The 12168-nt window shown below is 34.6% G+C and overlaps 7 non-coding genes across 7 annotated transcripts; 2 read left to right on the top strand and 5 right to left on the bottom strand.

Moving 5' to 3' along the window:
* Positions 1-297: 297 nt before the first annotated feature.
* Positions 298-369, bottom strand: TRNAQ-UUG (transfer RNA glutamine (anticodon UUG)). Its single transcript has one exon. It is a non-coding gene; the product is annotated as a tRNA-Gln (tRNA).
* A 1548-nt stretch (positions 370-1917) lies between these two features.
* On the top strand, positions 1918-1989 carry TRNAQ-CUG (transfer RNA glutamine (anticodon CUG)). Its single transcript has one exon. It is a non-coding gene; the product is annotated as a tRNA-Gln (tRNA).
* An 825-nt stretch (positions 1990-2814) lies between these two features.
* Positions 2815-2886, bottom strand: TRNAQ-UUG (transfer RNA glutamine (anticodon UUG)). The gene has a single exon. It is a non-coding gene; the product is annotated as a tRNA-Gln (tRNA).
* Positions 2887-5872: 2986 nt separating this feature from the next.
* TRNAQ-UUG (transfer RNA glutamine (anticodon UUG)) lies at positions 5873-5944 on the bottom strand. Its single transcript has one exon. It is a non-coding gene; the product is annotated as a tRNA-Gln (tRNA).
* A 1548-nt stretch (positions 5945-7492) lies between these two features.
* Positions 7493-7564, top strand: TRNAQ-CUG (transfer RNA glutamine (anticodon CUG)). The gene has a single exon. It is a non-coding gene; the product is annotated as a tRNA-Gln (tRNA).
* An 825-nt stretch (positions 7565-8389) lies between these two features.
* On the bottom strand, positions 8390-8461 carry TRNAQ-UUG (transfer RNA glutamine (anticodon UUG)). The gene has a single exon. It is a non-coding gene; the product is annotated as a tRNA-Gln (tRNA).
* A 2445-nt stretch (positions 8462-10906) lies between these two features.
* On the bottom strand, positions 10907-10978 carry TRNAQ-UUG (transfer RNA glutamine (anticodon UUG)). Its single transcript has one exon. It is a non-coding gene; the product is annotated as a tRNA-Gln (tRNA).
* Between the last annotated feature and the right edge of the window lie 1190 nt (positions 10979-12168).

The raw sequence follows: 12168 nt of genomic DNA, 5'->3' as shown, positions 1-12168 counted from the left end.
TCATGGAGAACGCGACCGGATCAAGAAAACTTGTCAGCGAACGCAGGGATTCAGGTAAGGCGATCGCGCGCGCGCGAGAATGTATCATTTTACAGCGCGAGCAAGAAACAAATTATCGCCAAGCTGCGGAAACCGGAATTTTTGACATTTTCGCGCTCTCCGCGGAACGCAAAAATGTCAAATTATCGCAATTTCCGCGAACGGAACGAAATTTTTGCCCAGGCCTACTACCGGTATTAGACATGTGATATTAATGAATACACTTGAAAGAAAATGATTTGGTCAAGAGTCATAAAATGGTCCCACCGAGATTTGAACTCGGATCATTGGATTCAAAGTCCAAAGTGCTAACCATTACACCATGGAACCTCCCATGTGAAAGGAGTGCAAACTGCTGCAGCAATGTGGAAATGTCAAAGTTTTTAATATTCTACTGTCAAAGAGAAACTGAATTGGATTGCTTTCCTATTCTGGTAAACTTTTGCATATTGAACTATGTTGGGGAAGGATGTTGCCCAAAAGAATCAAATAACGTTATAACTCTGTTGAACAGTGGTTTTTATGTGAGATAATATTTTTCAATGAAAGATAAGTTGCCCCCTGAGGCAAATCTCTTCTGTCAAAATGGAAAGCTCACCCTGGTACGGGAGGGTGGATGGTGTCGTGGTTAGCACTCTGGACTCTGAAAACAGGGATCTGAGTACAAATTTCAGTGGGACTTATCTGAACATTACAATTTTCTTTTCCATTCAGTTCTTAGAAGTTTTATTTGGAACAATATCACATTTACTTATAAACATGTAAAAATCAACCTGTACATATGTATCTCTGTATATATAGCTATATGTCTCTGAATATTTATAGGAACATATAAACATATAGATTATAAAAATAAATATAATTAGTGGAGGTGAAAATCATGAACAGTTGTTGCCTCTCAGCATTTGAAACATGAGTTTCTACTTCTTTCTCTTTTATATGTCCTGAAATTGAGATAGTCACTTTTTACTCATTATTGATCCAACAATACAGTTGATGTATACAAAGCATATCATATGATTTGTGAATAAAGTTCAAAAATGAGAATTTGATCAGTACCTGTCATGCCTCCGACCAAAAGCTTATATTTTACGATTGGAGATCAACTGTTGTAAATCAGCATGAAAAACATTTTCTTTTCACGATTTCCATACTAATATAAAACAACATTTTTACTAGCTGAATGAGATCATCATTTGGGTTCCTCTATGTTTGATTGAAGAAAACTTCTCATTCAAAATGTGCTATTTTCGCCTTATCAATAGCGGGAAAGCTTAAAAAAGTGAGGCTGTGAATCACCCGTCTGAAATGCGTTTGAGAAAATCAGGATATGATTTTATAATGGCTAACTACTTTGTGAAGAAATTTGATGTCAAAGTATTGTAAAGTTTGTATTGATGTAAGTTGTTCAAGCTGATGGACATTTTGAAAGCATTCAATAATTGACTCTTTCAACCTACTGGTGTTGGATTTGAGCTATCAATGAACAAAGATGAAGAAATGGAAAAGCTCAAGAGTAATAAAAAAAGTCCCTCCAAGGTTTCAAATCGGATCATTGGATGCAAAGTCCAAATTGCCAACCATTGCTCTATCGAGCCACCCATGCAGGAGACAGAGACATTGCTTCAGTAGTCTGGAAATGTCGACTGTTTTATTATGCTACAGGCAAAGATGAACATTGTGATATAACTTTTATATTCAGATAAACATTTGAATATTTAACACTTTTATAGAGAATATAGCTGAAAAGAATCAAATCACATTAAATCTCTATCCACTATGACCATTCAAATGAGATATCTTTTTATCAATATAAGAGAAGGACATCACTGATGCGCTCTCTTTTGTCTCAATGGAAAAGACACTCTTGTGTGAGAGGGTTCCATGGTGTAATGGTTAGCACTCTGGACTCTGAATCCAGCGATCCGAGTTCAAATCTCGGTGGGACCTACTACAATTATGAGATTCACTGTTTAACTCATTTTTTAGAATTTGGTCTAGAAAAAACCTAATATCAATGTTTTATACTGATGCGTATGAACGCATAAGTATGTATAGATGCATACATAGCTTTATCCATCTAGATAGCTGTTAGACAATATGAACATATCAATTATTCATAAACATAAATATTGAAGCTGAACCTAGAAACTGTTCTTTCACATCCACATTGTAAACATGAGTTTATTTTCCTTTCTCATCTATATGGCCAGTAATGAGATAGTTCATTTTTGCTGATTTCTTAGCTGACAACATGCTGGACTTACACAGTGCATTTCATTGTGAATTTCTTTGAAAGTGAATTTCAGATTCACACCTTTGACATGTCTTTCAAAAGATTCAACTTTATTGGTTGTGGATTTACTGTTGAAAATCAGTGTGTAAAATCTTTGTACGTCTGAATTTCAAGATTATTATTCAAACTGCACATCTTCGGTCCCCGTAATACAAAATTTAACTCCTCAAGTTTTGTTTTAATGAATGCTTTGCAATTAAAAAGTTCCTTGTTCCCCTTATCAATAACAGTAAGATTTTAAAAGGTAATGTCGTGCATCAAGCCCCTGTGATGAGTTTGAGAAACCAGAGTGAGTTTGTAAAATCTCTCATTATTTTGAGCCATTTAGTTTCCAGGTATTGTAAAAATTCTATTATTTGCTCACATCTAGTAAACTTTTAGAGTATAATCAATAAATTAATTTTTCACCCTACCGGTATTAGATATGTGATATTAATGAATACACTTGAAAGAAAATGATTTGGTCAAGAGTCATAAAATGGTCCCACCGAGATTTGAACTCGGATCATTGGATTCAAAGTCCAAAGTGCTAACCATTACACCATGGAACCTCCCATGTGAAAGGAGTGCAAACTGCTGCAGCAATGTGGAAATGTCAAAGTTTTTAATATTCTACTGTCAAAGAGAAACTGAATTGGATTGCTTTCCTATTCTGGTAAACTTTTGCATATTGAACTATGTTGGGGAAGGATGTTGCCCAAAAGACTCAAATAACGTTATAACTCTGTTGAACAGTGGTTTTTATGTGAGATAATATTTTTCAATGAAAGATAAGTTGCCCCCTGAGGCAAATCTCTTCTGTCAAAATGGAAAGCTCACCCTGGTACGGGAGGGTGGATGGTGTCGTGGTTAGCACTCTGGACTCTGAAAACAGGGATCTGAGTACAAATTTCAGTGGGACTTATCTGAACATTACAATTTTCTTTTCCATTCAGTTCTTAGAAGTTTTATTTGGAACAATATCACATTTACTTATAAACATGTAAAAATCAACCTGTACATATGTATCTCTGTATATATAGCTATATGTCTCTGAATATTTATAGGAACATATAAACATATAGATTATAAAAATAAATATAATTAGTGGAGGTGAAAATCATGAACAGTTGTTGCCTCTCAGCATTTGAAACATGAGTTTCTACTTCTTTCTCTTTTATATGTCCTGAAATTGAGATAGTCACTTTTTACTCATTATTGATCCAACAATACAGTTGATGTATACAAAGCATATCATATGATTTGTGAATAAAGTTCAAAAATGAGAATTTGATCAGTACCTGTCATGCCTCCGACCAAAAGCTTATATTTTACGATTGGAGATCAACTGTTGTAAATCAGCATGAAAAACATTTTCTTTTCACGATTTCCATACTAATATAAAACAACATTTTTACTAGCTGAATGAGATCATCATTTGGGTTCCTCTATGTTTGATTGAAGAAAACTTCTCATTCAAAATGTGCTATTTTCGCCTTATCAATAGCGGGAAAGCTTAAAAAAGTGAGGCTGTGAATCACCCGTCTGAAATGCGTTTGAGAAAATCAGGATATGATTTTATAATGGCTAACTACTTTGTGAAGAAATTTGATGTCAAAGTATTGTAAAGTTTGTATTGATGTAAGTTGTTCAAGCTGATGGACATTTTGAAAGCATTCAATAATTGACTCTTTCAACCTACTGGTGTTGGATTTGAGCTATCAATGAACAAAGATGAAGAAATGGAAAAGCTCAAGAGTAATAAAAAAAGTCCCTCCAAGGTTTCAAATCGGATCATTGGATGCAAAGTCCAAATTGCCAACCATTGCTCTATCGAGCCACCCATGCAGGAGACAAAGACATTGCTTCAGTAGTCTGGAAATGTAGACTGTTTTATTATGCTACAGGCAAAGATGAACATTGTGATATAACTTTTATATTCAGATAAACATTTGAATATTTAACACTTTTATAGAGAATATAGCTGAAAAGAATCAAATCACATTAAATCTCTATCCACTATGACCATTCAAATGAGATATCTTTTTATCAATATAAGAGAAGGACATCACTGATGCGCTCTCTTTTGTCTCAATGGAAAAGACACTCTTGTGTGAGAGGGTTCCATGGTGTAATGGTTAGCACTCTGGACTCTGAATCCAGCGATCCGAGTTCAAATCTCAGTGGGACCTACTACAATTATGAGATTCACTGTTTAACTCATTTTTTAGAATTTGGTCTAGAAAAAACCTAATATCAATGTTTTATACTGATGCGTATGAACGCATAAGTATGTATAGATGCATACATAGCTTTATCCATCTAGATAGCTGTTAGACAATATGAACATATCAATTATTCATAAACATAAATATTGAAGCTGAACCTAGAAACTGTTCTTTCACATCCACATTGTAAACATGAGTTTATTTTCCTTTCTCATCTATATGGCCAGTAATGAGATAGTTCATTTTTGCTGATTTCTTAGCTGACAACATGCTGGACTTACACAGTGCATTTCATTGTGAATTTCTTTGAAAGTGAATTTCAGATTCACACCTTTGACATGTCTTTCAAAAGATTCAACTTTATTGGTTGTGGATTTACTGTTGAAAATCAGTGTGTAAAATCTTTGTACGTCTGAATTTCAAGATTATTATTCAAACTGCACATCTTCGGTCCCCGTAATACAAAGTTTGACTCCTCAAGTTTTGTTTCAATGAATGCTTTGCAATTAAAAAGTTCCTTGTTCCCCTTATCAATAACAGTAAGATTTTAAAAAGTAATGTCGTGCATCAAGCCCCTGTGATGAGTTTGAGAAACCAGAGTGAGTTTGTAAAATCTCTCATTATTTTGAGCCATTTAGTTTCCAGGTATTGTAAAAATTCTATTATTTGCTCACATCTAGTAAACTTTTAGAGTATAATCAATAAATTAATTTTTCACCCTACCGGTTAGGGGTGGGCGGAATTTGCGGAATTAACCTTCGCAAATTATCGCGAGAATGTTTAAAATTATCGCAAACAAGCAGAAATATCGCGAAGATGCGGAAGTTTTTTTCCGGCACGTTCGCGAGATTTTCTGCATGGTTGCGGGTCACCAACTTACCCATGTGGTTGCTTGCGGGCGCGGCCATCTTGTTTTGAGTTGTTCTCGCGGTGCATGATCGCGAGAAGAAAGACGTGATCGCGCGACGCATGACGTCACTGCGGGCGCGAACTGTCGCGAGACAGCGCAAATGGCTAAAAACAATACAACATCTCATGGAGAACGCGACCGGATCAAGAAAACTTGTCAGCGAACGCAGGGATTCAGGTAAGGCGATCGCGCGCGCGCGAGAATGTATCATTTTACAGCGCGAGCAAGAAACAAATTATCGCCAAGCTGCGGAAACCGGAATTTTTGACATTTTCGCGCTCTCCGCGGAACGCAAAAATGTCAAATTATCGCAATTTCCGCGAACGGAACGAAATTTTTGCCCAGGCCTACTACCGGTATTAGACATGTGATATTAATGAATACACTTGAAAGAAAATGATTTGGTCAAGAGTCATAAAATGGTCCCACCGAGATTTGAACTCGGATCATTGGATTCAAAGTCCAAAGTGCTAACCATTACACCATGGAACCTCCCATGTGAAAGGAGTGCAAACTGCTGCAGCAATGTGGAAATGTCAAAGTTTTTAATATTCTACTGTCAAAGAGAAACTGAATTGGATTGCTTTCCTATTCTGGTAAACTTTTGCATATTGAACTATGTTGGGGAAGGATGTTGCCCAAAAGAATCAAATAACGTTATAACTCTGTTGAACAGTGGTTTTTATGTGAGATAATATTTTTCAATGAAAGATAAGTTGCCCCCTGAGGCAAATCTCTTCTGTCAAAATGGAAAGCTCACCCTGGTACGGGAGGGTGGATGGTGTCGTGGTTAGCACTCTGGACTCTGAAAACAGGGATCTGAGTACAAATTTCAGTGGGACTTATCTGAACATTACAATTTTCTTTTCCATTCAGTTCTTAGAAGTTTTATTTGGAACAATATCACATTTACTTATAAACATGTAAAAATCAACCTGTACATATGTATCTCTGTATATATAGCTATATGTCTCTGAATATTTATAGGAACATATAAACATATAGATTATAAAAATAAATATAATTAGTGGAGGTGAAAATCATGAACAGTTGTTGCCTCTCAGCATTTGAAACATGAGTTTCTACTTCTTTCTCTTTTATATGTCCTGAAATTGAGATAGTCACTTTTTACTCATTATTGATCCAACAATACAGTTGATGTATACAAAGCATATCATATGATTTGTGAATAAAGTTCAAAAATGAGAATTTGATCAGTACCTGTCATGCCTCCGACCAAAAGCTTATATTTTACGATTGGAGATCAACTGTTGTAAATCAGCATGAAAAACATTTTCTTTTCACGATTTCCATACTAATATAAAACAACATTTTTACTAGCTGAATGAGATCATCATTTGGGTTCCTCTATGTTTGATTGAAGAAAACTTCTCATTCAAAATGTGCTATTTTCGCCTTATCAATAGCGGGAAAGCTTAAAAAAGTGAGGCTGTGAATCACCCGTCTGAAATGCGTTTGAGAAAATCAGGATATGATTTTATAATGGCTAACTACTTTGTGAAGAAATTTGATGTCAAAGTATTGTAAAGTTTGTATTGATGTAAGTTGTTCAAGCTGATGGACATTTTGAAAGCATTCAATAATTGACTCTTTCAACCTACTGGTGTTGGATTTGAGCTATCAATGAACAAAGATGAAGAAATGGAAAAGCTCAAGAGTAATAAAAAAAGTCCCTCCAAGGTTTCAAATCGGATCATTGGATGCAAAGTCCAAATTGCCAACCATTGCTCTATCGAGCCACCCATGCAGGAGACAGAGACATTGCTTCAGTAGTCTGGAAATGTCGACTGTTTTATTATGCTACAGGCAAAGATGAACATTGTGATATAACTTTTATATTCAGATAAACATTTGAATATTTAACACTTTTATAGAGAATATAGCTGAAAAGAATCAAATCACATTAAATCTCTATCCACTATGACCATTCAAATGAGATATCTTTTTATCAATATAAGAGAAGGACATCACTGATGCGCTCTCTTTTGTCTCAATGGAAAAGACACTCTTGTGTGAGAGGGTTCCATGGTGTAATGGTTAGCACTCTGGACTCTGAATCCAGCGATCCGAGTTCAAATCTCGGTGGGACCTACTACAATTATGAGATTCACTGTTTAACTCATTTTTTAGAATTTGGTCTAGAAAAAACCTAATATCAATGTTTTATACTGATGCGTATGAACGCATAAGTATGTATAGATGCATACATAGCTTTATCCATCTAGATAGCTGTTAGACAATATGAACATATCAATTATTCATAAACATAAATATTGAAGCTGAACCTAGAAACTGTTCTTTCACATCCACATTGTAAACATGAGTTTATTTTCCTTTCTCATCTATATGGCCAGTAATGAGATAGTTCATTTTTGCTGATTTCTTAGCTGACAACATGCTGGACTTACACAGTGCATTTCATTGTGAATTTCTTTGAAAGTGAATTTCAGATTCACACCTTTGACATGTGTTTCAAAAGATTCAACTTTATTGGTTGTGGATTTACTGTTGAAAATCAGTGTGTAAAATCTTTGTACGTCTGAATTTCAAGATTATTATTCAAACTGCACATCTTCGGTCCCCGTAATACAAAATTTAACTCCTCAAGTTTTGTTTTAATGAATGCTTTGCAATTAAAAAGTTCCTTGTTCCCCTTATCAATAACAGTAAGATTTTAAAAGGTAATGTCGTGCATCAAGCCCCTGTGATGAGTTTGAGAAACCAGAGTGAGTTTGTAAAATCTCTCATTATTTTGAGCCATTTAGTTTCCAGGTATTGTAAAAATTCTATTATTTGCTCACATCTAGTAAACTTTTAGAGTATAATCAATAAATTAATTTTTCACCCTACCGGTATTAGATATGTGATATTAATGAATACACTTGAAAGAAAATGATTTGGTCAAGAGTCATAAAATGGTCCCACCGAGATTTGAACTCGGATCATTGGATTCAAAGTCCAAAGTGCTAACCATTACACCATGGAACCTCCCATGTGAAAGGAGTGCAAACTGCTGCAGCAATGTGGAAATGTCAAAGTTTTTAATATTCTACTGTCAAAGAGAAACTGAATTGGATTGCTTTCCTATTCTGGTAAACTTTTGCATATTGAACTATGTTGGGGAAGGATGTTGCCCAAAAGACTCAAATAACGTTATAACTCTGTTGAACAGTGGTTTTTATGTGAGATAATATTTTTCAATGAAAGATAAGTTGCCCCCTGAGGCAAATCTCTTCTGTCAAAATGGAAAGCTCACCCTGGTACGGGAGGGTGGATGGTGTCGTGGTTAGCACTCTGGACTCTGAAAACAGGGATCTGAGTACAAATTTCAGTGGGACTTATCTGAACATTACAATTTTCTTTTCCATTCAGTTCTTAGAAGTTTTATTTGGAACAATATCACATTTACTTATAAACATGTAAAAATCAACCTGTACATATGTATCTCTGTATATATAGCTATATGTCTCTGAATATTTATAGGAACATATAAACATATAGATTATAAAAATAAATATAATTAGTGGAGGTGAAAATCATGAACAGTTGTTGCCTCTCAGCATTTGAAACATGAGTTTCTACTTCTTTCTCTTTTATATGTCCTGAAATTGAGATAGTCACTTTTTACTCATTATTGATCCAACAATACAGTTGATGTATACAAAGCATATCATATGATTTGTGAATAAAGTTCAAAAATGAGAATTTGATCAGTACCTGTCATGCCTCCGACCAAAAGCTTATATTTTACGATTGGAGATCAACTGTTGTAAATCAGCATGAAAAACATTTTCTTTTCACGATTTCCATACTAATATAAAACAACATTTTTACTAGCTGAATGAGATCATCATTTGGGTTCCTCTATGTTTGATTGAAGAAAACTTCTCATTCAAAATGTGCTATTTTCGCCTTATCAATAGCGGGAAAGCTTAAAAAAGTGAGGCTGTGAATCACCCGTCTGAAATGCGTTTGAGAAAATCAGGATATGATTTTATAATGGCTAACTACTTTGTGAAGAAATTTGATGTCAAAGTATTGTAAAGTTTGTATTGATGTAAGTTGTTCAAGCTGATGGACATTTTGAAAGCATTCAATAATTGACTCTTTCAACCTACTGGTGTTGGATTTGAGCTATCAATGAACAAAGATGAAGAAATGGAAAAGCTCAAGAGTAATAAAAAAAGTCCCTCCAAGGTTTCAAATCGGATCATTGGATGCAAAGTCCAAATTGCCAACCATTGCTCTATCGAGCCACCCATGCAGGAGACAAAGACATTGCTTCAGTAGTCTGGAAATGTAGACTGTTTTATTATGCTACAGGCAAAGATGAACATTGTGATATAACTTTTATATTCAGATAAACATTTGAATATTTAACACTTTTATAGAGAATATAGCTGAAAAGAATCAAATCACATTAAATCTCTATCCACTATGACCATTCAAATGAGATATCTTTTTATCAATATAAGAGAAGGACATCACTGATGCGCTCTCTTTTGTCTCAATGGAAAAGACACTCTTGTGTGAGAGGGTTCCATGGTGTAATGGTTAGCACTCTGGACTCTGAATCCAGCGATCCGAGTTCAAATCTCAGTGGGACCTACTACAATTATGAGATTCACTGTTTAACTCATTTTTTAGAATTTGGTCTAGAAAAAACCTAATATCAATGTTTTATACTGATGCGTATGAACGCATAAGTATGTATAGATGCATACATAGCTTTATCCATCTAGATAGCTGTTAGACAATATGAACATATCAATTATTCATAAACATAAATATTGAAGCTGAACCTAGAAACTGTTCTTTCACATCCACATTGTAAACATGAGTTTATTTTCCTTTCTCATCTATATGGCCAGTAATGAGATAGTTCATTTTTGCTGATTTCTTAGCTGACAACATGCTGGACTTACACAGTGCATTTCATTGTGAATTTCTTTGAAAGTGAATTTCAGATTCACACCTTTGACATGTCTTTCAAAAGATTCAACTTTATTGGTTGTGGATTTACTGTTGAAAATCAGTGTGTAAAATCTTTGTACGTCTGAATTTCAAGATTATTATTCAAACTGCACATCTTCGGTCCCCGTAATACAAAGTTTAACTCCTCAAGTTTTGTTTTAATGAATGCTTTGCAATTAAAAAGTTCCTTGTTCCCCTTATCAATAACAGTAAGATTTTAAAAGGTAATGTCGTGCATCAAGCCCCTGTGATGAGTTTGAGAAACCAGAGTGAGTTTGTAAAATCTCTCATTATTTTGAGCCATTTAGTTTCCAGGTATTGTAAAAATTCTATTATTTGCTCACATCTAGTAAACTTTTAGAGTATAATCAATAAATTAATTTTTCACCCTACCGGTATTAGATATGTGATATTAATGAATACACTTGAAAGAAAATGATTTGGTCAAGAGTCATAAAATGGTCCCACCGAGATTTGAACTCGGATCATTGGATTCAAAGTCCAAAGTGCTAACCATTACACCATGGAACCTCCCATGTGAAAGGAGTGCAAACTGCTGCAGCAATGTGGAAATGTCAAAGTTTTTAATATTCTACTGTCAAAGAGAAACTGAATTGGATTGCTTTCCTATTCTGGTAAACTTTTGCATATTGAACTATGTTGGGGAAGGATGTTGCCCAAAAGACTCAAATAACGTTATAACTCTGTTGAACAGTGGTTTTTATGTGAGATAATATTTTTCAATGAAAGATAAGTTGCCCCCTGAGGCAAATCTCTTCTGTCAAAATGGAAAGCTCACCCTGGTACGGGAGGGTGGATGGTGTCGTGGTTAGCACTCTGGACTCTGAAAACAGGGATCTGAGTACAAATTTCAGTGGGACTTATCTGAACATTACAATTTTCTTTTCCATTCAGTTCTTAGAAGTTTTATTTGGAACAATATCACATTTACTTATAAACATGTAAAAATCAACCTGTACATATGTATCTCTGTATATATAGCTATATGTCTCTGAATATTTATAGGAACATATAAACATATAGATTATAAAAATAAATATAATTAGTGGAGGTGAAAATCATGAACAGTTGTTGCCTCTCAGCATTTGAAACATGAGTTTCTACTTCTTTCTCTTTTATATGTCCTGAAATTGAGATAGTCACTTTTTACTCATTATTGATCCAACAATACAGTTGATGTATACAAAGCATATCATATGATTTGTGAATAAAGTTCAAAAATGAGAATTTGATCAGTACCTGTCATGCCTCCGACCAAAAGCTTATATTTTACGATTGGAGATCAACTGTTGTAAATCAGCATGAAAAACATTTTCTTTTCACGATTTCCATACTAATATAAAACAACATTTTTACTAGCTGAATGAGATCATCATTTGGGTTCCTCTATGTTTGATTGAAGAAAACTTCTCATTCAAAATGTGCTATTTTCGCCTTATCAATAGCGGGAAAGCTTAAAAAAGTGAGGCTGTGAATCACCCGTCTGAAATGCGTTTGAGAAAATCAGGATATGATTTTATAATGGCTAACTACTTTGTGAAGAAATTTGATGTCAAAGTATTGTAAAGTTTGTATTGATGTAAGTTGTTCAAGCTGATGGACATTTTGAAAGCATTCAATAATTGACTCTTTCAACCTACTGGTGTTGGATTTGAGCTATCAATGAACAAAGATGAAGAAATGGAAAAGCTCAAGAGTAA

Source organism: Triturus cristatus, chromosome 5_2 (assembly GCF_964204655.1).
Source record: "Triturus cristatus chromosome 5_2, aTriCri1.1, whole genome shotgun sequence".
In the NCBI taxonomy this organism is placed as follows: domain Eukaryota; kingdom Metazoa; phylum Chordata; class Amphibia; order Caudata; family Salamandridae; genus Triturus; species Triturus cristatus.
Note: the sequence above shows the minus strand (reverse complement) of the source record. Positions and strands in the feature narration are given on the sequence as shown.